Source organism: Rattus norvegicus, chromosome 10, assembly GCF_036323735.1.
Source record: "Rattus norvegicus strain BN/NHsdMcwi chromosome 10, GRCr8, whole genome shotgun sequence".
In the NCBI taxonomy this organism is placed as follows: Eukaryota; Metazoa; Chordata; class Mammalia; order Rodentia; family Muridae; genus Rattus; species Rattus norvegicus.
The window spans coordinates 100,687,501-100,710,158 of NC_086028.1; the positions used below are offsets into that span (position 1 = coordinate 100,687,501).

The 22,658-nt window shown below is 47.4% G+C and overlaps 3 pseudogenes; 2 read left to right on the forward strand and 1 right to left on the reverse strand.

Moving 5' to 3' along the window:
* Cd300ld-ps1 (Cd300 molecule-like family member D, pseudogene 1) overlaps nt 1-4,055 on the forward strand; it is a 4,376-nt pseudogene extending 321 nt beyond the window's left edge.
* The window catches only part of Slc25a5-ps5 (solute carrier family 25 member 5, pseudogene 5), an 86,143-nt pseudogene that overhangs the window by 13,676 nt on the left and 49,809 nt on the right, over nt 1-22,658 (reverse strand).
* CD300c-ps2 (CD300c molecule, pseudogene 2) lies at nt 4,884-15,328 on the forward strand (annotated as a pseudogene).

Here is a 22,658-nt window from a genome sequence, read left to right on the forward strand (position 1 = left end):
TGTTTCTCAACCCTAGCTCCTCACCAAAAGCTGATGAGTGAGTAGGTGAACTAATTCTTTTAAAAATATGTTTTTAGAGGCTGAGGATTTAGCTCAGTGGTAGAGCGCTTACCTAGGAAGTGCAAGGCCCTGAGTTCGGTCCCCAGCTCCGAAAAAAAGAACCAAAAAAAAATATGTTTTTAGGGCTGGAGAGATGGCTCAGCAGTTAAGAGCACTGACTGCTCTTTCAGAGATTATGAGTTCAATTCCCAGAAACCTCATGGTGGCTCACAACCATCTGTAATGAGATCTGATGTTCTCTTCTGGTGTGTCTGAAGACAGCTACGGTGTACTTACATATAGTAAGTAAATAAATATTTTTAAAAAGTGTATTTTTAGCTTTATGTTTGGCACAAGCAGCTTAGGATGACCCTGAACTTGTGACCCTCCAGGTTCCACCCTCAGAACCTTGGGATTTCACGGGTGCAGCTCCATCTCCAGTTACATTGTGATTTATAATTGACACAGTAATCAATACATACAGGGGCTGGCTGGGGTGGTGAATGCCTCTCATGCCAGCACTCAGAAAGCTGTTGTAGACGAACATCAGAGTTCAAGGCCAGCCTGGTCTACAATTTGAGGAAAAAACCTGATGGGTGCAGTGGGCATTTGCACATTGGTGCAGGAGGTAAGGATCAGACCAGGGGCTGGGCTTTCATCAAAGCCACTTGTCACTTCTGTAAAATCTTCTCTAGGAGGTAATTTGAAATATTCAATTGTCAACCATAGTTTTTATCTGTCTCATACAACTCTAGAAGTTGTCATTCTCATCAAATGGCAGACACCTCTGTCCCAACACCTCTCCCTCTATGCAGTCAGCCCTCTCCCTTCTTCCCTAATACCCTGCCCAGGCTGATAACCCCTGTTCTGTTCTCTGCTTCTTTGAGGTTAACTTTTGTTCCTTTGAGGGAAAAAATGTGTCTGTGTGGTGTATGGATGTGTAAATGTTTGTGTGTCTGCCTCTCTGTGTGTGCATACATGTGCTTTCAGGTGCACACATGGGTGCACACACACATGTGGAGGCCACAGATTGGTTCTTAGCAACTTCATCACTCTCCACCTTGTTCGTGTAGACATGGTGTCCCAGTGTGCGTGGACCTAACAGGTTCAGTCTGTCTGGCCAGTGATCTGCACAACCCTCCTGCCTTTAGGGTTACAGATACCCCCAACCCACCTCACCTGGCTATCCACCTGTCAGACACAATGTCTGAACAGATTTTCTCACATACTGCAGGCTGGCTTTCCATGCTGTTGGTAGAGTCCTTTTGGTGTAAAATAAGTACATTCAGCAATTTTTGTTGTCTTACCTGTGGCACTAGGGCCATACTTGGTACTTGGTGGTGTTGGTGTTCAAGTCAATAGCCTAAAGAACTTCCTTTATAGTTTTCCTTCTTGTTTAATTATATATATATGCATATATATTACAGCTACAGTATATTTATGTAGTGTAGCTGTCTTCATACACAAGAGAAGAGGGTTTCAGATCCCATAACAGAGGGTTGTGAGCCACCATGTGGTTTATGGGAATTGAACTCATTATCCCTGAAAGAGCAGTCAGTGCTCTTCACAACTAGGCCATCTTTCCAACCTCTACAGTTTTCCTTAAAGATTTATTTATTTATTTATGTATTTTATATATGTGAGTTCTTTGTTTTGATGAATAGCAGAAGAAGGCATCAGATAGTATTTCAGATGGTTGTGACAATGTCAGTGCTGGGAATTGAACTCAGGATCCCTGGAAGAACAGGCAGTGCTCTGACCACTGAACCATCTGTCCAGAGACTCCTGTATCATTTTGTTTACAGCGGGTATTTGATAGATGCTGCTTGTGCACGCTGTGTCAGCACCGCACCAATGGTGCTTCATCCTCAGTCCTTACCAGGAGCTCTGGACTCAGATTCCATGGATCTGAAGGACAGCAGAGGGTCTGTGTGCTGTGGACTCTGCAACGTAGGGAAATCTGAATGGTTGGTATCATTGTGGTCAACCTCCAAGGCTTCATCCCAGTGACTGCCAAGACTACCAAAAGTAGCTTCTGTGTGGCCATGGGATGTGGCTTCTTCAGATGACCCTCCTGAGGGTGATGGGTACAAAAAGGAAGATAGAATCCTGTACAATGGACATGGCCTTCTGATACTTCCTCCACTCCAGCCATAAATGGTTATTGTCACCATTTTATCTTCTGAGAGCTATATTTGGGGTCTTCAGCCATTTATCCCTTTTCTTTTCTTCCTTTCTTTCTTTTATTTTGAACCTTCAGCCAGTAGGAAAATCATGGTGATCTGTTTTGGGTAAAGGAAGTCCTTCACAGGTTATTACTCAGCTCATGAACTCTACTTGGCAGAGTAGAGTTCCACTGAAGGACTCTAGCGGCTTTCACCAGCCTCACACCCACGGTGCTCAGGTCAAGGCCAGGCCAATTTCCTTTCTCCATCCACAATTCTTGGAATGTACTGGCTGATACTCACCTAACCTCCTATAAAGTTCCAGATAAATTTAAATGCATGTGATGATCTACCCATGTTTGCTAGCCAAGAGATTTAAAGATCAATAGGCTTTGCCAATAAGTTTAAACTTTAACCTTGCTGATGTAACCTAAACCCCCAAAAGCATAAAAAATGCTTGCTATAGCCATTGGGGTTCACCTTCTAGTCACTTGCCTTGAGGGACTAATTGAGGGTCGATCCCAATGCACCAGAAAATAAACCTCTTGCATTGGCATCAATTTGCATCTCAGTGTCCTACTCAGGGGCATCTTGAAACTGACTGAGGGTCAGGGGTCTTAACCCACACAGGGAGTAGGAGATCAGTGATCTGTGATTTTGTGTTTTCCAGGCTGCTCCACTGCTTAGGATCCAGTCACTGGTCCAGAGGAGGTGAGAAGTCATGAACAGGGCTCCCTGACAGTGCAGTGCCAATATGCCTCATGCTGGAAGGGTTACAGGAAGTACTGGTGCCGAGGATCTGGTTGGAGAACCTGTGTGATTCTCATTGAAACTGATGCATCAGAGCGGTTGGTGAAGGAGAACCGTGTGTCCATCAGGGACGACCAGACAAACTTCATCTTCACAGTGACCATGGAGGACCTGAGGATGAGCAATCCTGACATTTACTGGTGTGGAATTATGAGAGTTGGATATGATCACTTGTTTAAAGTTTGGGTGAGCATTGACCGAGGTAAGAACAAAATTCCAGAAAATCTTGGGGGAAGGATCAGGCAGTCCTTTAAAACTAACTTTTACTAGAAATAAATAATCTGAGTCAGCTCTATGTGTCCTGTTATCTACTGAGATAGGGACAGAGCTGGGGAAGCCTTGTCTCTTTGTATGTGCATCTCAGATATTCTGACTCCTGCAGATCTGAGAATTGAACTCAGAATCTCACATGTGCCAGCCAAGTACTTAATCATGAGGCTAGAGTCTCATCCTGAGGCCTCCCCTAGTTAAAATAAAATAAAGGAAGCTGCAGAACCTTTAGTTCTGGACAAGATTCAGTAATAAGGCTCAGGTCTATGGTCTATGTCCTGCTTTAAACAATTACGACAAAGGAAATAGACAAAATTGGAGCTGGAGAGATGGCTCAGTGATTAAGAGCACTGGCTGCTCTTCCAGAGGAACTGCATTTTGTTCCCTGCATCTACATGGTAGCTCGTCAACCATCTGCAACTCCAGTTCCAGGGAATCTGAGGCACTCTTTGGGCTGCAATGGGCAATGGTGTGCATAGCTACAAGAGACCACCCATACACGTATACATAAATGCCTCTTAAAAATTAAACTAGACAAAATATGCAAAGCCAAAGTTTTTCAGCATACTGCACACCAGGCAGTAGTGAGTACACTCTGAAGGATGCACATTCTAAAGGGGAGCTGTTTCTTTCCTGTGCACATCACCTTTCCTTAGAAAAGAATTAATGTGTTAGGAATGGTGCTGCACATGTTTAATCCCAGGACTAGGGAGGCAGAGGCAGGCAGATCTCTGAGTTTGAGGCTTGTCTACAAATTGAGTCCCAAATGATCCTGTCTCAAGGAAGGGAATCTCATTGGCTAAACGCTCTGGGCCTATGTAGATACCTTGTTTCCATGGAGACCTTCAGGTTTTTACCCTACCTGACTGCTTGTTGTGGTTCTCTTAGTGGGGTGTCATGGTCACATGCTCCAGGACAGGAAACTGATCGGGTCTAGTTCAAACCCCCCAGTGTTCTCAATTATGAGATTTATTTTGATTCTGAACTTGCTACAGCCTTTCCAGTTCTTTCCGGTGACACCGTCCACTGCCCCATATTCTGTCTCGAAAAACTAAAGCCAAAATTAAATTAAAAATTAATTTTAAATAGAGCATGCAATGAGAAGTTGGTGCTTTCATGTTTGAGGCTAAACACAGTGAGCAGTGAAGAGGATGTGGGGGAGGGACTGAGATACAGGCTGAGGCTGGATCATGAGGTCAAGAGGCTGGGTGGGTCACAAACAGTGATAAGCCAGTGTTTGAGTCCAAGTTTGAGACAAGCTGATCTGTCTGAATGTCTGGTCCATGTACCCATCTGGCTGTCTGTTCTAGTCTGTATTTTTGTTGCTGTGATAAAACCCTGACCAAAGTCAGCATGCTGGGAGGAGAGGTTTTATTTGGCTGATGCTTCTATGGCACAGTCCATTTTGAAGGAAGTGCTCAGGAGCTCAGCAGGAACCTGGGAGCAGGAACAGAAGCAGAGCCCATGGAGGGGCGCTCCTCACTGGCTTGCTCTCCCTGGTTTGTTCAGCCTGCTTTCTTATAGAAGCCAGGACCACCTGTCCAGGGATGGCATCACACCCTTCCATCAATTCACAATCAGGAAATGGTCCTTATGAACGTGCCTGCCATGTCAACTTTAGAGAAGAAAGTGCTCAATATAGGTTCTTCCAAGGTTCTCTAGTTTGTTACCAGTAGACAGACCTTACAAGTGCAGTACAACCTATGAAATCACCGACAGCCTGTGTGTCTGTTTATTATTTTTTTTCTCTCTCTTTTCTATTTTTTGTGTGTGTGTTGGTGGGTTTTATTGTTGTTTTTATTGTTGTTGTTTGTATTGCTTTATTTTGCTTTTCAATTTAAGGTAACTGTGTGTATTCTCGGCCATTTCGGAACTTACTTTGTAGATCAGGTTGGCCTCAAACCCACAGAGATCCACGTGCCTCTGCCTCCAACAGCATTAAGATTAAAGCCTGTACCATCAATGCCAGCATTCCCTCCTCTTTCCAGAGACTGCCTGTTAGTTCCTTTTTTCTCATTACTGTGATAAATAATAAGACAAAGGCCACTTAAGGAGGGACAGTTTTATTTTGGCTCGTGGTTTGAAGGGATTCAGTGCACCGTGCTGGAAAGGCAGGGAGGGGGCTGTGAGGTGTCTGCTCACATTGCCTCCACTGTAGAGGGCAGAGATGGATAAGAGCTGGTGTTCCCATCCTTGCTCCCTTCCTTCCGTTTATCTAGTCTGACATTGAGCCCAGAGTAGGCATCTGCTCCCGACACTCTCCTCTCCCTAAAATGGACCTTCCTCCATCTTGTTCCTCAGAGACCCTGATCACAACAGAGTCCCTGAGGAGACACAAGGAGACGCCACATGTCCAGAAAAGCCCTATTAGGCACCTCCCAGATGTTTCTCTCCCTGTGGAATTGCAGGGATCAGCACTGGAGGTGTCTACAAACTTCCTCTTCAGGTAGCTGAAGGTTATTCTCTTTTTGGATCTCTTACTTCTCACCTCAGGGCAGAGCTTGGCCAGAGGCATAAGAAGACCATTGCCTTCTGAGTTTCCTCTCTTCCCATAGCAACTGCATGGGTTTCTGTGGCTGTTTCTTTCTGTGGCCTGACAGGTGTGGGTGAGTGTGAAGTGACCCCACGTTTGCAGAGACCTCTTGTTGTCCACTTCCTACCCCCCTCTCTCTCACTCTTCAGTAATGACTGTCTTAGATGTGCAGGGGAAGTCAGTTCTTGGGAGTTCACAGATCAAGAAGACAGCAGAAGCCTGGAACCCCAACTTTGTGGAGTATGTACCTCAGCAGACTTTTGCTGGCCACAGAAATAAGTTGCTAATTTTTACAGTCTCTGGTGCATTTCTCAGAGCATCAGCACCCATGCCTCCCATCCTTCCCACTCCTCTCCACCTTCCAAGAGAGGCATATGGATCAAGGATCAGTTCAATCCTGCACTCTATCAGGAGGGAGAGGCTCCCAGACCCAGGACCAGTCACTGGAGTCCACCCTCCCAGAACTCACTTGAAGCAGGCTGGCCTACACTGTCTTATAGATACACAGAATAGGTATGTCTGCCCAAGGTACAGCATTACAATTGTAACCTCATCAGGAACAAGGAGATCATTGGCATGTGTGTGCACTACCATATAAATGTGAAGATTCCTCACATGTGCTAAACATGCCACATACCTGTATATATCACACAACATACATGTAACACATGTATGTGTTGCATAGTGCACACACTACATGTGATACTTATATACTACACGCATCATTTCTATGTATACCATACCTCATACCTAACACAGGACACATTCTGTACATGCTACAGATATAATGCATATGCACTATGCACTTCATAAGTAATTATGAACTCGACACTGTACACACTGTACATACCACATGAAATACCTCAGAAATCTTTATGCTTCAAAGGCCGGACCAATTCTGCTGTGTTCCCCATATTGCTTAGCCCTGGAGGATTAGCATGCGCCGAGGTGGGAAGAGGACCTTGTCCACGAATCAGTCAGGATTGTTTCTTGAACCTCCCATTCACAGGAAACTCAGGCAGATTTCACTCCAGATGACACAGGCACAAGTGCTGTGGGATTCGTGAAAATGGACTTAGAAGGGACCACAAGGACCTCAGTACAATCCCACCTTCCCGATTGTCCTGTCTGTCCCATCATGAGTCCATGATCCCAGCAGACACAGAACTGTCAAAACACAGGACTGTCCTTCACAGCCCTGGATAAAGACATGAAACAAACCAGCCTAGCAAGAATTCAGGGTACAGTGCATGACAATGACCAGTGTGTTGTACAATATGTGTCTGAATGTGAAGGTCTGTGCAAATGAACAGAGACAAATCTGTCCTTCAGGAGCTGTGTGTCCTACCTTACAGTGCCAGAACCAGACATTTCCAGCCGAGGGGTGGGAAGAATCTAGGCCTGAGGTCTTTATCCCTCCATGTCCTGATAAAGGCCATGTCCTATCTGAATGGGCCTGAGTCCTTCTGGGACCTCTTGCCATCCTCTTTGAGAGAAGAGGACCGAGACCATCTGCTTCCTGCTGTGAAGGACTTCCCAGGCCGGGGACTGAGTGTTCACCTTCTTGCCATGAAGGGTTGGAGGATTTTTTGTGTTTGTTCTGTTCTGTTTTGTTCTTTCTGTTGTTCTGTTTAGTTACATCTTTGTGTGTTTGAGGATGCAAGGAGAACACTCCTGGGGGCACACATGTGTCATGAGACATGCGTATGCCACGGACTCACAGAGGAAAGTCTTGAATGCCCCTCCTCACCTCTCATCTTATTTGAAACTGGGCCTCTCTTGTTCTCTACTACAGGCATCAGGCTAAATGTCTCAGGAGCATCCCTGATTCCCCCATTTCTGAGTCTTGTCTTACCTAGGAGGGCAGAGATCACATATGTGTGGCAGCCTCCACCTTTACGTGGATCTGAACTCAAGTCATCACTTTGCACCGGAATCACCTTACCTACTGAGTCATTCCCCACCCCCTTGGAGCTCCCTGAGATGTCACCTCCCTGCACAGGTCTTGGGGCTCGAGATGGCACAGTAGGTCACAGGAAGTAGCCCAGATGCTATAGGACGTTCCATTACAACGGTGTGTTTATAACTCTCTTCATGACTCTATATAACTTTTAATGGTCTGCCTTAAAGCTTATGTGACCAGGCGGCTCCTGGCAGAGTGACCTAACATGAGCATGAGGTACAATGGGAGCACAGCTAACGATCATCACCAATACTTCTGAGCCCCTTGTCCTCACTGAAGTGTTTGCCCAAAGGGATAAATGCCACACCGCCCCTAGCCCCATTCATGTATCCAAATGCTTTGCTACCAGGGACTGGAACTGTTTGACAGGGTTTGAAGGACTAGGGTTGTAAGTTTGTTGGAGGAAGTGCATTAGTAGTAGTGGGCCTAGAGCTTTCAAAAAGCTCACACCAGGCCCTGTATCACTTGTGAGCTCTCTCTCTCTCTCTCTCTCTCTCTCTCTCTCTCTCTCTCTCTGTGTCTGTCTGTCTGTCTCTCTCTGTCTGTCTGTCTCCCCCGGTCCTCTTTCCCCTCCCACTCTCTCCAGCTCCTCTCTCCTCTGTCCCCTCCCCCTCTCTTCTCTCTCTTCTCTCCTCTCTCCTTCTTTCTTTCTTTCTCCTCTCTATGCCTTTCTCTCTCTGCTTGAACATCATGAAATAGCACTCAGCTGTGTCTCCTGGACCACACCTGCCTTCCTGGCCACCATGCTCCCCACCGTGCTCCCCACCATGACGGAAATGGACTAAGCCTCTGAAACTGTAAGCCAGCCCTGCATACATTCTTTCTCTGATATTAGCTGTTGTGGTCATGGTGTCTCTTCACAGGAAAAGTACAGTGTGACTAAGACAGATACGAAGCAGTGACCTTGCCTTAGAGTCCTGCAGTGAATACACGAAGCAGTTCCTTTGCGCTTGTTGATCTGATATTCTGTAGAGCATAAAGAAAGAGTGGACACAGACAGAGTGCAGGCAGAAACCCTGAAGATAAATCACTGAGAGGCAGGAAAATGATATAGTGGAAGAACATCTGCATTTGGGTTACTAGGAGAACTGCATTCTGTTTTAGTAGGGAGGCCATCTGCATTCTGTGTTATTAGGGACCAGATGTGAGTGGAATAAGAGTAGATACACAGAGTTGAGTCCCAATTCAGGGAACTGAAAGTATAAATTTACCCCAAAAATGTCACCAAGCCTGGAGATATTCCTGTAGATCAGAGGGGAGCAGGTGACTCTGTGGTCAGGTGGGTCAACGGGGTTCAGTACTCACTCTCATCCCTTCTTCCCCAACAAGAAAGAGAAGTGGACGGCCAGCACTGGGAAACTGAGGCACCTGAAAGGAGAGATCTGAGGTCATTCTTCCATTCTTCCACATAAAACCTACCAGAAATCATGTCCATGTCTAGACATGGGGCCAGGAGACACAGAAAGACAGCTGTCATGCACAGTGGCTCTTCTACTTCTGGCACCGAAAGGAACGAAGATTTCTGTGAGTTAAAGGTTAGCTCGAGCTAAATAGTGAATTGCAGTGCAGCTTGGTTGGAAGTGTGAGACACTTTCTCAAATCATCAGGGCCAAAGATGTGTCTTAGTCGGCACTCTGCCTGCCTAGCACGTTGGAAGCCCTGGGCTCCATCTCGAGCACACCATGATTGGGCTGTGGTGACACACACCTATAATTTCTGGACTCAGGAAGTGGGGGCAGGACATCCTTAGCTAAATAGAGGCCAGCCTGGGCTAGAGATGCTGCCACAGACAAATAGCAAACCAAACAGAATAAGATGGCAACCTGATAGGAGAATAAAAAGCTGTGACCTACAGGTGTGTCGATGCCCGCACTGACAGGCCACCGAGATCCAGGCATAAGCCTGCGTGATTGAAAAACACACATAACCGGGTCATTCCTGTTAAGAAAGAATGCCAATTCTGTAGCTTTATCCACCAAATATATACCCCAAGTTGACTACGCAGAAAAATCTAGGAAGCACAGTGGGAAAACCCAGTTTAAGGCTACAGTAACAAAAGAATGAATATGTGCCCCAAACTTCCTGAGGAGAAATACAGCAAGACCAGCCTAAATCCCAGGAACAAAGACAGAGAGCAAAAGACAGGAATGAATGGACCAGCACCTAGGTGTATATCCAGGTGTGTTCCTACCCGGCCAGGGCGTTCCTTCGTTAGGAACAAAAGGCTTCCACATGCATCAGCAGGGCTCAGAAGGGGTCAAACACTGCAGGGGACACACGAGGGTCTGACAAGGGGTGAAACACTGCAGGGGACCCAGGATTCACATCATAGCATGAGCTTGACCAGCAGGGTGAACGCAGAGATAGTGTTGAAGACCCCGTAGACTCAGATACCCTGAAATCTGAATTTTGAAAGGAGGAGGTTTCTCTGTGATCACAAAGCTAGAGCAAGAGAAGGGCAGCTTTCTAAACCACTCAGGAAGTGGCTTCTCAGAGAGGGTGGACCACCTGACTGAAAAAGGAAATGTTCCCCCAGGCCTTCAGGCAGGAGGTAGAAGCCCTCAGGGACAGAGGGCATCCTCAAACCACAGCCATGGGAGTCTCTACTTGCTGGGCTTGGCAGGAACCACAGCCTCTGAGGACTGGAACATCTATAGAGCCCTCCATATACCTTTCATCTGAAGCTTCTCATGGGAGCCAGGGCCGAGGAAGCTCAGGACAGAAAGGAGATCTAGGCAAGAAGACATTCTACTGTGTAGAAGGAGACTGCCCCTTTGTCCCTCTAGGCTCTGGCGAGGGTGCAGGTGACAACTGAGCTGAAGAAATGATCCCCAGAGGAATAGGATTGTGGCTGTCTTCAGCTCTGCTCCTCTCTCGGGTCCCAGGTGAGCACGGGGCAGGTGTGTCAGGTCCATCGTTGAAAATGGAAGCTCCTGCTGTAAGCCTGACAGGGCCTTTCCAGGTCAAGGGAGCAGCCACCACAAGCAGACTGACCGAGAGAAAAGGCAGGAGGGTGGGTTGGGGGTGGGGTGGAATGGGGCTGGGGGCAGTCAGCATCTGATTCAACAGTGCTGCCAGGATTCTGTGCACCATATGTCTACCACACGTGAGACAGAATCAGGACCCACAGAGAGGGTTACCTGTGACTGTCAGGGCCATAACCACATAATCTCTATCTTACAATCTCTCCATAACCTCCGTGCTGACTCCTGTTCTGACAAAGCCTCTCTCCTTTCTCACTGTTGCGTCAAGACCTGAGGGTTTTCTATGACCTGACTCAAGGGAGGCCTTCCTCCTCATCCAGCTATGAGGTTTGTGTCTTCCAGGCTGTGTCCCTCTGCGCGGCCCCAGCAGTGTGACACGCACTGTGGGGGAGTCCCTGGTCGTGTGGTGTCAGTATGAGGAGAAATACAAGATGAATGAAAAATACTGGTGCAAACGGTCACTTGTTCTACTGTGCGAAAATATTATCAAGACTGGAGTTTCAGAAGAAGCTAGGAATGGCCAAGTGTCCATCAGGGACCATCCAGACAGCCTCATCTTCACAGTGATCTTTCAGAAACTCACCCTGGAGGATACAGGGACCTAAATGTGTGGGGTGGATACACCATTTACCGATGACTCCTTGGGGATTGGTAAGTTCTTCAAGGTTGAGTTGTCTGTGGTCCCAGGTAAGCTTCCTTCATGCCAGGGCAGCCTGAGTCCAGGGCTGTCAATACCTCATGGAAGAAGGAAGCCATGATGCTTAGCATGATGACTTGGGAGAGTTAGTGATCCAGGACAGGGAGTGTGTGTCCACACTTGCTTCTGTGAGAACATGTGTGGTATGTGTGACAGTGTGTGTGTATACCAGTACATGATTGTCCGTGCACACAGACACAGTGGCGAACCTGTGTTCTTAGATGGCATTTTACTATTTTATTTATTTGTTTGCTTGTTTGTGTATTTATCTGTCTATATGTCTGTGAGTAAGGCCTGGTCCATGCTGTGTGAGAGTCAAAGGAGAACTTCTGGGTGTTAGTTTTTTATTACCACCTTGTGAGTCAAACTCAAGTCATCAGGCTTGGCAAACAAGGACCTACTGAGTCCTCTCATCAGTCCCTGTTGGGGATTCTCTGTGTCCACTGTGGGACAGTTTCAGTTGTGAAACTTTCTAGAGACAGGCTCTGAATTGCCTGCTCTCTGTGATTTCCTGTCCTGGTAAGACACAAGTCCTCCTTCTCAGGTCTCATATGATCCTGTCCCCAATCTCCATATGGCAACAGAACCCCTGCACATCAGATCCCCTCTCTCAAAGTGCCTCTGACCTGCGACTGAGTGGATAGTTCCCTTCCATCGGGATTCTTGGGGTACCAGCTTCATCACTGGTTCTGTGACTTCTGAGACACCACCAGAGACAGAAGGAGGAGCCTAGACAGTGTATAGGGCATCTCAGCACCCTGAGGAACCCCCTCAACACCTCAAAGCTCCCCCGTGTCCCCCTTTCCCAGCTACAATTTCCTGCTGGGAGAAACTCAGAGGATTCCTCCAAGGTTCCCCTTGCTGGATGGAAGACAGGCTTTCAGCTACTTTAGTCGCCAATATTCTCCATGTCTACAGTTCATTCTCAGATTATGGGGCTTTCCTTGATCTTAGACCCAAATTAGACCATCTGTTAAGGGCAGGTGTGGTGACAGGGACTGAAGGAAGGGGTCAAATGCCCCTGATAATCCCAGTTTTTATCATCACATCTTCTTGTTTGTCCTATTCTTATTGTTCTTCATCTTTCTCCTTTTTTCCTTCTTCTCCTTCTCCATCTTCATCATCACCATAGTTATTTGAGAGAGGATCTCAAGTAGACCAGGTTAACCACAATCTCACTCTGTTCATCTTGAATGCCTGCTCTCCTTGTCTCTGCCACTCCAGAACTAGGATTGCAAGCATACATCACCACACCCAGCTCCTAGTTCTCAATTTTTATTTCACCCTTATGTTTCCCTACAAGTTCCTCTGTGGATTCATGCTTGAAGCCTGGGAATGAAAATCCCACTGAATTGCTAGCTCTCTGCAGTAGAGGCCACTCTCCCTAGGGCCCTACAATCACCTGCCTTTCTAGAACTTTCCATCTGTTCATTCCTCAGAGAACCCTGCCTAGTCACCTTTCTCGATTACACTGGGAATGAGTGTAATCCAGGCAGACAAGGAGTCCCACTACCCTGTTTTTCCCCAGAAGGACGGCAGACATGGAGGCAAATGGTGTGGTTGAGGTTGGATGAGACATGGCACTCACCAAATATCTTGTCACTGACACTTACACTCTCCTCTATAAGAAGACTGTCTCCATGTTTACAAGTGCAGGCCAGACACTGTGCACCCTGAAATGGGGTGGGAAGGCAATCCCTGACCAGGCATTGGTGTGGCCATGGGGCCGATAGGCTATAAGACAGCTGTTCACACGGCCCAGGGTGCTGTGTGAAGCAAGTGACAGAGCTTCCTGTGGGTAGGAGACAGTGTGGAGGTCACTGGAATTGCCTTGTGTTCCCATCATTTGCTCTCTAATCACAGGTTCGAGCCCTGGGAGCAGTACAAAGATTCTAGAGCCTACCACATCCTCACCAGCTGACCCTCAGCCCACCATGACCACAAATGACCCAATTCCTGCTCCCAGCCCACAGCCTCGGTGAGGAAACAATATCCCTGAGGCCTTTAGATTGGGGAGGAGGGGTCATACTGAGAGAACAGAGGTAGAAGGGTTTGGATCTCCCTCTTGTATGCCTCTGCTGCATTCCCAACCTCAGGCTAACCTGGAGGGTCTTGTGAGAACCAGTTGCTCATCTGAAAATAAGGACACAGAAGCGACACTCAGATACACACCCACTTGTTGGTCATAAATTTTTAAAAACTTGCTAAACATTTTATCCCCCAGTAGCCCCAGCACCTGTGGGGCCAAATGAAGCTAACCATAATTTACCTCTTGTTAGTTTCTCTCCTGGCAGTTGTGAATTTTCTGGCAAACCCAGGGCTCTAGAATTCCAAAATGTGCTGGCCTCTCATGGCTACCTGCTGTGGACTCTGCCCACACTCACAAGAACCTAGGGAAATCATGCCAAACACACCCAGAGCCTGTAGAAATGGCTCTGGGGAGATGGTTCTGCCCCTCTGAGTACATCTGAGTTTGAGCCATATCACCTACAGGGAAAGTAAGGCATGGCAGCTCATACCTGAAGGACCAGAGTTGTCCAGGTAGAGACATGCCTGAGACACTGGCTACACAGCCTACTTGGCAAGCTTCAGGCTAGTGAGAGATCCTGTCAGAAAACAGGACAGATGGGCCAGGTGAGATGGCTCCCACCTTTAATCCCAGCACTCGGGAGGCAGAGGCAGGTCAAGCTCTATGACTTTAGGACCAGCCTGGACTACACAGTGAATTCCATTCTAGCCTGGACTACATAGTGAGACCTGTCTCAGGGCAAATGCAGAGTAGTAGCTCTTGAGGAATGACCGAGGTTGTCCTCTGACCTCTACATTCACACACACGGATGTGCACCTCCATACATTCACGTGTGCAAACACACACACACACACACACATACACACGCACACACAATTATCTATGTAAAATAAATAAGCAGCAGGGGTCGAAGCACAAGACACTCAGTACTTGGGAGACAAAGACAGGTGGATGTCTGTGAGTTGAAGGCCATCTTGGTTCAGCTAGGACTACATAGAATGAATGAATGAATGGATGAATGAATGAATGAATGAATGACACCCAGGAGAAAGTGGGAGAAGTCCAGTTAGAAGAGATTTGGGTGTGGGTTGGAGAGGAGGTGCCTGCCTGGTTAGAGGCCCTTAGGTTAGAGTCCCATGGGTTTAATCTGGAGAGAGCAGGCCTGGACTGATGTCACTGCTAATTATTGGCCTATGGATTAATCACACTGGCCTTTCAGGCAGTCCTGTCCTTGTCCCTGCATAGATCTCTGTGGACACAGACCTGGGGTGGACACAGGCAGATAACACAGGGCAGTAGTGCTGCATTTTGGGAAGGGAGCTCATTGTGTCTATGTCCCTTCCAGGTCTCTTCTGAGCAGCCACTACTTCTGCATCCTGCTGTTTCTGGAGTTGCCCCTGTTCCTGTGCATGCTCTGTGCCGTCCTGTGGGTGAACAGGCCTCAGAGGTTTTCTGGGAGGCAAGGCATTTGGCCCTATCATGAGAGCCAATGAAGTCTGTTAACATGGAGGCCCTGTCCCTGGATGCATCACTCTGGTCGCCGAGGACAACCAGTAAACCTGTGTCCTTGAGAATGCTCTGAGACTTTTAGAAGATTCTCTGCACGTTTCAAACACATAAAGAATGTGCCCTACATATACTGGCTGGATAGATGGCTCCGAGGTTAAGAGCACCGGCTGCTCTTCCAGAGGTTCTGAGTTCAAATCCCAGGAACAACATGGTGGCTCACAACCACCTGCAATAGGAACTGATGCCCTCTTCTGGTGTGCAGGTGCACATGCAGACAGTACACTCATATTAAATAAATTAATTATAATTAATTAAATGGAATTATAACACAGCACCTTTACTTATTCTTTGGTAAGTTCACATTTGTGTACAACATGACTCTATCCTGTCCACCTGCGTCCCCACCCTCCCACTCCCTCAGGCCTGTGTTCCCTCCTCCCCTCCATGTCCCCTCCCCCTTCTCCCATTTCTCTTTTTCATTTTGTATCTCACCAAGAACAGTTAGCGCCTCCTGACTGGATGCTAGCTGACCTTGCTGATTGGTCTTGGGCATGTAACCATGGCTGTAGTGACCTCAGGATCAGGAGACAATGCCACATTCAGAACACAGCATTTCAGGGCACTCTCCTCCTCTACCTCTGCCTGTGGAACTCTTTCCTCTCCCTTTCTGCCTTGGGGTGGGATGGTGGTGTCATATAGGGCTGAGCACTTGATGGTCACCTACACCACAACAGAAGGAAGCATCACCAACCAAGGCCAAGGTGGCACTCATTAAAGGGTAGAAACAGATTTAGAGGACAATTTGACAGCTCTTCCAATAAATACGAACACCTTCCATGAGAAATACTCAATGCACTGTGTCCTCCATATACTATATTAGAATGCGGTCTATACTGACGGTCTCCCTGTCTGGTGTCACATCCCCGCTTCCCAGCCACCCCGGTGACAACCTGAATCTAACACTTATATCTGCTTGGCTTAAGGCTTTGCCACATACATGCTCATGTGCTTGCCAAAGCTGTATTTTTTAGCTTCTCTGGGTCTGATTGTTATATAAACAAAGTTATACTTTTTTTGTTTTACATAGAATCTCACTATGGATATCTGGTCCAGAATTCACTATGTAGACCCGATTGGCCTTGAACTCAGAAATTCACCAGCATCGTCATACCAGGACCTATTTAGATTTTCCCCCAGTGTTTGGGAATAAACCCAAAGCATGATTCATAGAACAAGCACTTTGCCACAGAGATGCACCCAACACTCCCAGCCTGTCTGTCTGTCTGTCTCTCGTTTTTCTCTGTTCTTTCTTCTTCCTTCTTTGTCATTAATAGGGTCTCCCTATACAGCCTAGGCTAGTTTGCAACCCCCAATCCTGATCCTCCTGCCTCTGCCTCCCTGGTTCTGGGATTACAGCCATGTGATACCATACCCAGTAACCTGCTTCATTTCTATGTCTTGTGGCTTTACCAGTTAACATTGTGCCTTTGAGGTTCCCACAACTGATATGTGGATGTTCTAACATGCACCCAGCCTGTGCTGCCCTCTGGTTGGCTATGTAAGCACCCAAGACAGCATTTTTCCCTTCTGTGGTTAAACACTTAAAGCCTCTTTTCCTTTTCCCTTCTCTCTCCTTCCTTCCTCTTCCTCATCTTCTTCCTCCCTCCCCCTTCCTGCTGCTGTTATGAAATACAACACAAGCACACATCACCAAGACCTGCTTTTTATGTGAGTCCTGCTGATCCTCCTCAGGTCCTCATGCTGGTTCAATGGGCCCTTTATTGACTGAACTACCTCCATTGTCTGAGTATATATATATATATATATATATATATATATATATATATTCATACAGATATATAAAGATAGACATATACACAGAGATATATAGAAGGAGATATACCTTTTGATGAAAAGCTTTTAATTGCAATGTAGCAAATTAGGCACTATTTCCTTTCTGGCTTAGGCCTTTGGCTCTGACTTAAGAAATTTTCATACAAGCACATGCTTGCAATCCCAACACACTTGATGTAGAGGCAGGAGAATCTGGAGTTTCATCCTCAACTACATGGTAAATTCTAGGTGATCTTAGATGACATACGACTGTATCTCAAAAATCAAGTAAGAGCTGGAGAGATGATTTGGCAGTCACAAGCACTGGCTTCTCATCCAGGTTTGCAATACATAGAAGCTCCCAGTAGCCTCTATCTCCATCTCTAGGGGATCCAACTTCCTCTCTGGCCCTGTCTGAGCACTGCCAGGTACAGTAACATGCACGAGGGCACAAACCCTCATGCAAATAAAGATAAATATACTTTCAAAAAAAATAAACAACCTAAGAAGATGAAGAGGAGTGGGAGGCTAGTCATAACAGGGAGAAGAGAAGGTGACGCCCTAAAATTTAAATTGTTTTCCTGAATTGTAAACGTGCTTATGTTCAACTCCAATATGCCTCATGGTGGCTGGATTTCAGGAAGTACTGGTGCCGAGGAGCTGAGAGGAGTTCCTGTGAGATTCTTATTGAAACCAATGCATAAAAGCAGTTGGTGAAGAAGAACCGTGTGTCCATCAGGGACGACCAGACAAACTTCATCTTCACAGTGACCATGGAGGACCTGAGGATGAATGATGCTGGCATTTACTGGTGTGGAATTACGAAAGCTGGACATGATCTCATGTTTAAAGTTCGTGTGGGCATTGAGCCAGGTAAGAAATAAATTCCAGAAAATCCTGGGGAAGGATCACAGCGCCTTGTAAATCTAACTCTTACTAGGAAAATGAGCTGAGTCAGCTCTATGTGTCCTGTCATCTACTGAGATAGGGACAGAGCTGGGGAAGCCTGGTCTCCTTGTATGTGTGTCTCAGATATTCCGAGTCCTGCAGATCTGAGAATTGAACTCAGAATCTCACATGTGCCAGCCAAGTACTCAGTCACGGAGCTAAAGGCTCATCCTGAGACCTCTACCCGTTAAAATAAAATAATGGAAGCTGAGAACCTTTAATTCTGGGCAAGATTCAGTAATAGGGCTCAGGTCTATGTCCTACTTTACACAACTATGACAAAGGAAATAGACAAAATTGGAGCTGCAGAGATGGCTCAGTGGTTAAGAGCACTGGCTGCTCTTCCAGAGGAACTGCATTTTGTTCCCAGCTTCTACATGGTAGCTCGCAACCATCTGCAACTGCAGTTTCAGAGAATCTAAGGCCCTCTTCAGGCCTCAATGGGTACTGCCAGCCATGGTGTGCATAGCTACAAGAGACCACCGACACACATACGCATACACATAAATGTCTTTTAAAAATTAAACTAACAAAATATGCAAAAACCAATATTTTTCAGCTTATTGCACACCAGGCAGTAATGAGTACACTGTGAAGGAAGCACGTTTTAAAGGGGAGCTGTTTCTTTTCTTACCATATCATTTTTCCGTAGAAAAGAATTAATGTGTTAGGCATGGTGCTACACATATTTAAACCCAGCACCGGGGAGGCAGAGGCAGGCAGATCTCTGAGTTTGAGGGCATGATGGTCTACAGAGTGAGTCCCAAATGATCCAGTGCTACACAGGAAAAGCTTGTCTCAAGGAAGAATGCCCAGGAAGGGAATCTCATTTTCTAAACACTCTTGGCCTATCTAGATACCTCATTATCATGGAGACCTCTAGATTTTTATCCAACCTGACTAGTGGCTGTGGTCCTCTAACTGGGGAGTTATGGTCAAATGCTCCAGAACAGGAAACTTATGAGCTTTTTTGGGTTCTGAACTTGCTACAGCCTTACCAGTTCTTCCAATGCGTGGCACTGACCACTGCCCCACACTTTGTCTCAAAAAAAAACTAAAGCCAAAATTAAATTAAAAATTAATTTTAAACAGAGCACTTAATGAGAAGTTGGTGCTAGCATTTTTGAGGCTAAACACAGTGAGCAGTAAAGAGGGTGTGGGGGAGGGACCGAGATACAGACTGAGGCTGGATCATGAGGTCATGAGACTGGGTGGGTCACAAACAGTGATAAGCCAATTTGTATTTGAGTCTAGGAGTGAGATAAGCTGGTCTCTCTATCTGTTTGTCTGTCTGTCTGGTCCATTTGCCCATCTGTCTGTCTGTCCTCATCTGTATTTTTGTTGCCATGATAAAGCCCTGACCAAAGCCAATGTGCTGGGAGGAGAGGTTTTATTTGGCTGATGCTTCTATGGTGCAGTCCATTTGGAAGGAAGTGCTCAGGAGCTCAGCAGGAACCTGGAGACAGGAGCTGAAGCAGAGGCCATGGAGGGGCGCTCCTCACTGGCTTGCTCTCCCTGGTTTGTTCAGCCTGATTTCTTGCAGAAGCCAGGACTACCTGTCCAGGGATGGCATCACACCCCTCCATCAATTCACAATCAAGACATGGTTCTTACAAACGTGCCCACCATGTCAACCTGATGGAAGAAAATGCTCAATAAAGGTTCTCTAGTTTGTTACAAGTTCACAAACCTCACAGGAGCTGGTGTTCTCTTCCTTCCTCCCTTCCTTCTGTTTGTCCAGTCCTCCATTCAGCCCAGAGTAGGCATCTGCTCCCGACACTCTCCTCTCCCTAAGAGGGACCTTCCTCCATCTTGTTCCTTAGAGACCCTGATTACAACAGAGTCCCCGAGGAGACACAAGGAGGTGCCACGTGTCCAGAAAAGCCCTACTAGGTGAAAGACCCCAGCTTAGCAGCAGTAACGCCATTTTGCAAGGCTGTACTTAAGATGACTGGTTCAGGGAAAGGTTAGAACACTGAGTACACAGCAGCTGCCAAACAAGATGTGTTTGGTTGAAGGCCTGGCAACAGGAGGACTGCCGTTGAACACCTGACAATGAGAAAAGCCCCGGGAGAGGTCCCACACCCTGGTGGGGGGCCGAGTCAGCCATTATGTTCCAAGAAGGTAGCTAAGAAACTTGCCCCCGGGCTGAACCCTTGGGGGGCCGAGTCAGTCGTTATGTTTCAGGAAGGTAGCTAGGAAACTTGCCCCCGGGCTAAACCCTTGCCATATTAGAATCCACCAATTATATCCCTGTAACCATGCATCTGCTTCTGTATGCTTGCTTCTGCTCCCCAAAATCCTATAAAAGCCCTTCCTTGGTTCCGTGGGGCGCGCCAGTCCCCCGAGTGACTGAAGCGCCCGCAGGTGCCTGTGCCTGTGTATCCCGACAATAAACCAAATCCTCTTGCTGATTGCATCCTGTGGTGTCTCGGTCTGGTCTTTGGAGTTAGAGGGTCTCCATCCCGAGGGAAAGTTCTCCCTGAGAGCTTTTCATTTGGTGCATTGGCCTGGAAAGGAGATCCTCCACCCAGGGACCACCGACCACCCACTGGGAGGTAAGCCGGCCGACGTCTGTCTGTCTGTCTAATTTTGTCTCGTTCTACCTTATTCTGTCTGTTCTGTGAGCGCTCAGCCAAGTCTGTTCTGTGAGCACTCAGCCAGGTTCTGTGAGCACTCAGCCAGGTCTGTTCTGTGAGTGCTCAGCCAGGTTGTTTGGAATTTGGGCGGGACGAAGAAGGAGCTGACGAGCTCGGACTTCTCGCCCCGCAGCCCTGGAAGACGTTCCAAGGGTGCTAGGGGCCCGACTTTTCGGGCCCCAATCTGGGAGAGGAGAAAGATCCGGACTAACGGCACTCTGTCTGTATTTTTGGCTTTCAGAGGGCCCCGGACTTTTGCCACCTCTATCTGACTTTTTGCTTTCAGTTTGGTACCAAAGCCGTGCAGCACGCCTGTCTGTTGTTTGTTTGACTGTTGGTGTTGTTTGTTTTCTCTGTGTTCTAATCTTCCTTAGAACTAACATGGGACAGTCCCTAACAACGCCCCTAAGTCTCACTCTTGATCATTGGAAAGACGTCCACGACCGGGCACACAACCAGTCCGTCGAGGTTAAAAAAGGAAAATGGCAGACTCTCTGCACATCCGAGTGGCCCACCTTCGGAGCCGGATGGCCAGTGAATGGCACATTTAATAAGATCATTATTTTACAGGTTAAAGATCGGGTCGTCCACGGACATCCTGACCAGGTTCCTTATATTATCACTTGGGAGAGTCTTGCCTTATACCCCCCCCCCTTGGGCGGAACCCTTCGTGGACCCGAATTGGCCTCCCCTCAACCCCCAGCTTGTCCCCTCGGCCCCGCCCGGTTTGCTGGCCCCGTCTTCCTCTCTCTACCCCACTCTAATTAAATCAGAGCCTTCTAAGAAACCTGTCCTCCCGGCAGACTCAAACTCCCCTCTCATAGATCTTCTCTCTGACAGGCCCGGCTGAAACGGAGGAGGCAGAGCCGCCGGCCAGATCAGTTGCCGGGCCACAGTCTGATAAGGGTTTCTCCCCTGTCGCAGGGAGATTGCGCAATAAGCGCGAGGTGATGCCAGATTCAACCTCCCAGGCTTTCCCACTTAGACAGGGAACCGGTGGCCAGACCCAATACTGGCCGTTTTCAGCAGCTGACATTTACAATTGGAAACAACACAACCCTTCTTTCTCCAAAGATCCGATGGCACTCACCGACCTAATAGAATCTGTTTTACTTACCCACCAGCCTATTAAGGATGACTGCCAACAGCTCTTACAGGCCCTCTTAACCTCAGAAAAAAAAAAAAAAACAAAGAGTGTTCCTAGAGGCCAGAAAGCATGTTCTGGGAGATGATGGGCGTCCCACCCAGCTGCCTGAGGAAATTGATGCTGCATTCCCACTTAAGAGACCAAACTGGGATTTTAATACAGCTGAAGGTAAGGGACACCTACGCCTTTATCGCCAGTTGCTTCTAGCGGGTCTCCGAGGGGCTATACGACGCCCTACTAATTTGGCTCAGGTAAAACAGGTATTACAGGAAGAAGGGAAACTCCCTCCGCCTTTCTAGAGAGACTTAAGGAGGCCTACCGTATGTACACTCCCTATGACCCAGATGACCCAGGACAAATGACGAGTGTCTCTATGTCCTTCATCTGGCAGGCTGCTCCAGATATCAGGACTAAGTTACAGAGGTTAGAAAATTTACAGGGCTATACATTACAGGATTTACTTAAAGAAGCTGAAAAGATTTTTAATAAGAGAGAGAATTGAGTCGAATCTTGGCCGCCGTAGTTCAGGGCCAAGAAAGGAAGGGAGATAGGGGGGAGCTCGAAAGGGGCTGAAGCTGGATAAAGATCAATGTGCCTATTACAAAGAAAAAGGACACTGGGCCAGAGAGTGCCCCAAGAAGCCTGGCGGACCCCGAAAGCCTCGACCACAAACCTCCCTCTTGGCTCTAGATAAAGATTAGGGAGGTCAGGGCCAGGAGCCCCACCCCTGAGCCCAGGGTAACGCTTAAAGTTGGGGGCAGCCGGTTGCTTTCCTGATAGACACAGGAGCCCAGCATTTAGTCCTCACTCAAGCTTCAGGACAACTCAGCGACCGGACGGCCTGGGTACAAGGAGCTACTGGTGAGAAACAATACCGATGGACTACGGACCGCCGGGTTCAGCTGGCTACCGGTAAGGTGACCCATTCCTTCTTACATGTTCCGGACTGCCCGTACCCTCTGCTGGGCCGTGACCTGCTCACCAAACTAAAAGCACAAATTAGGAAGGAGGGGCCCAAATAACTGGCCCCCACGGAACTCCCCTTCAAGTTCTAACCCTACAACTAGAGGATGAATATAGACTATATGAACC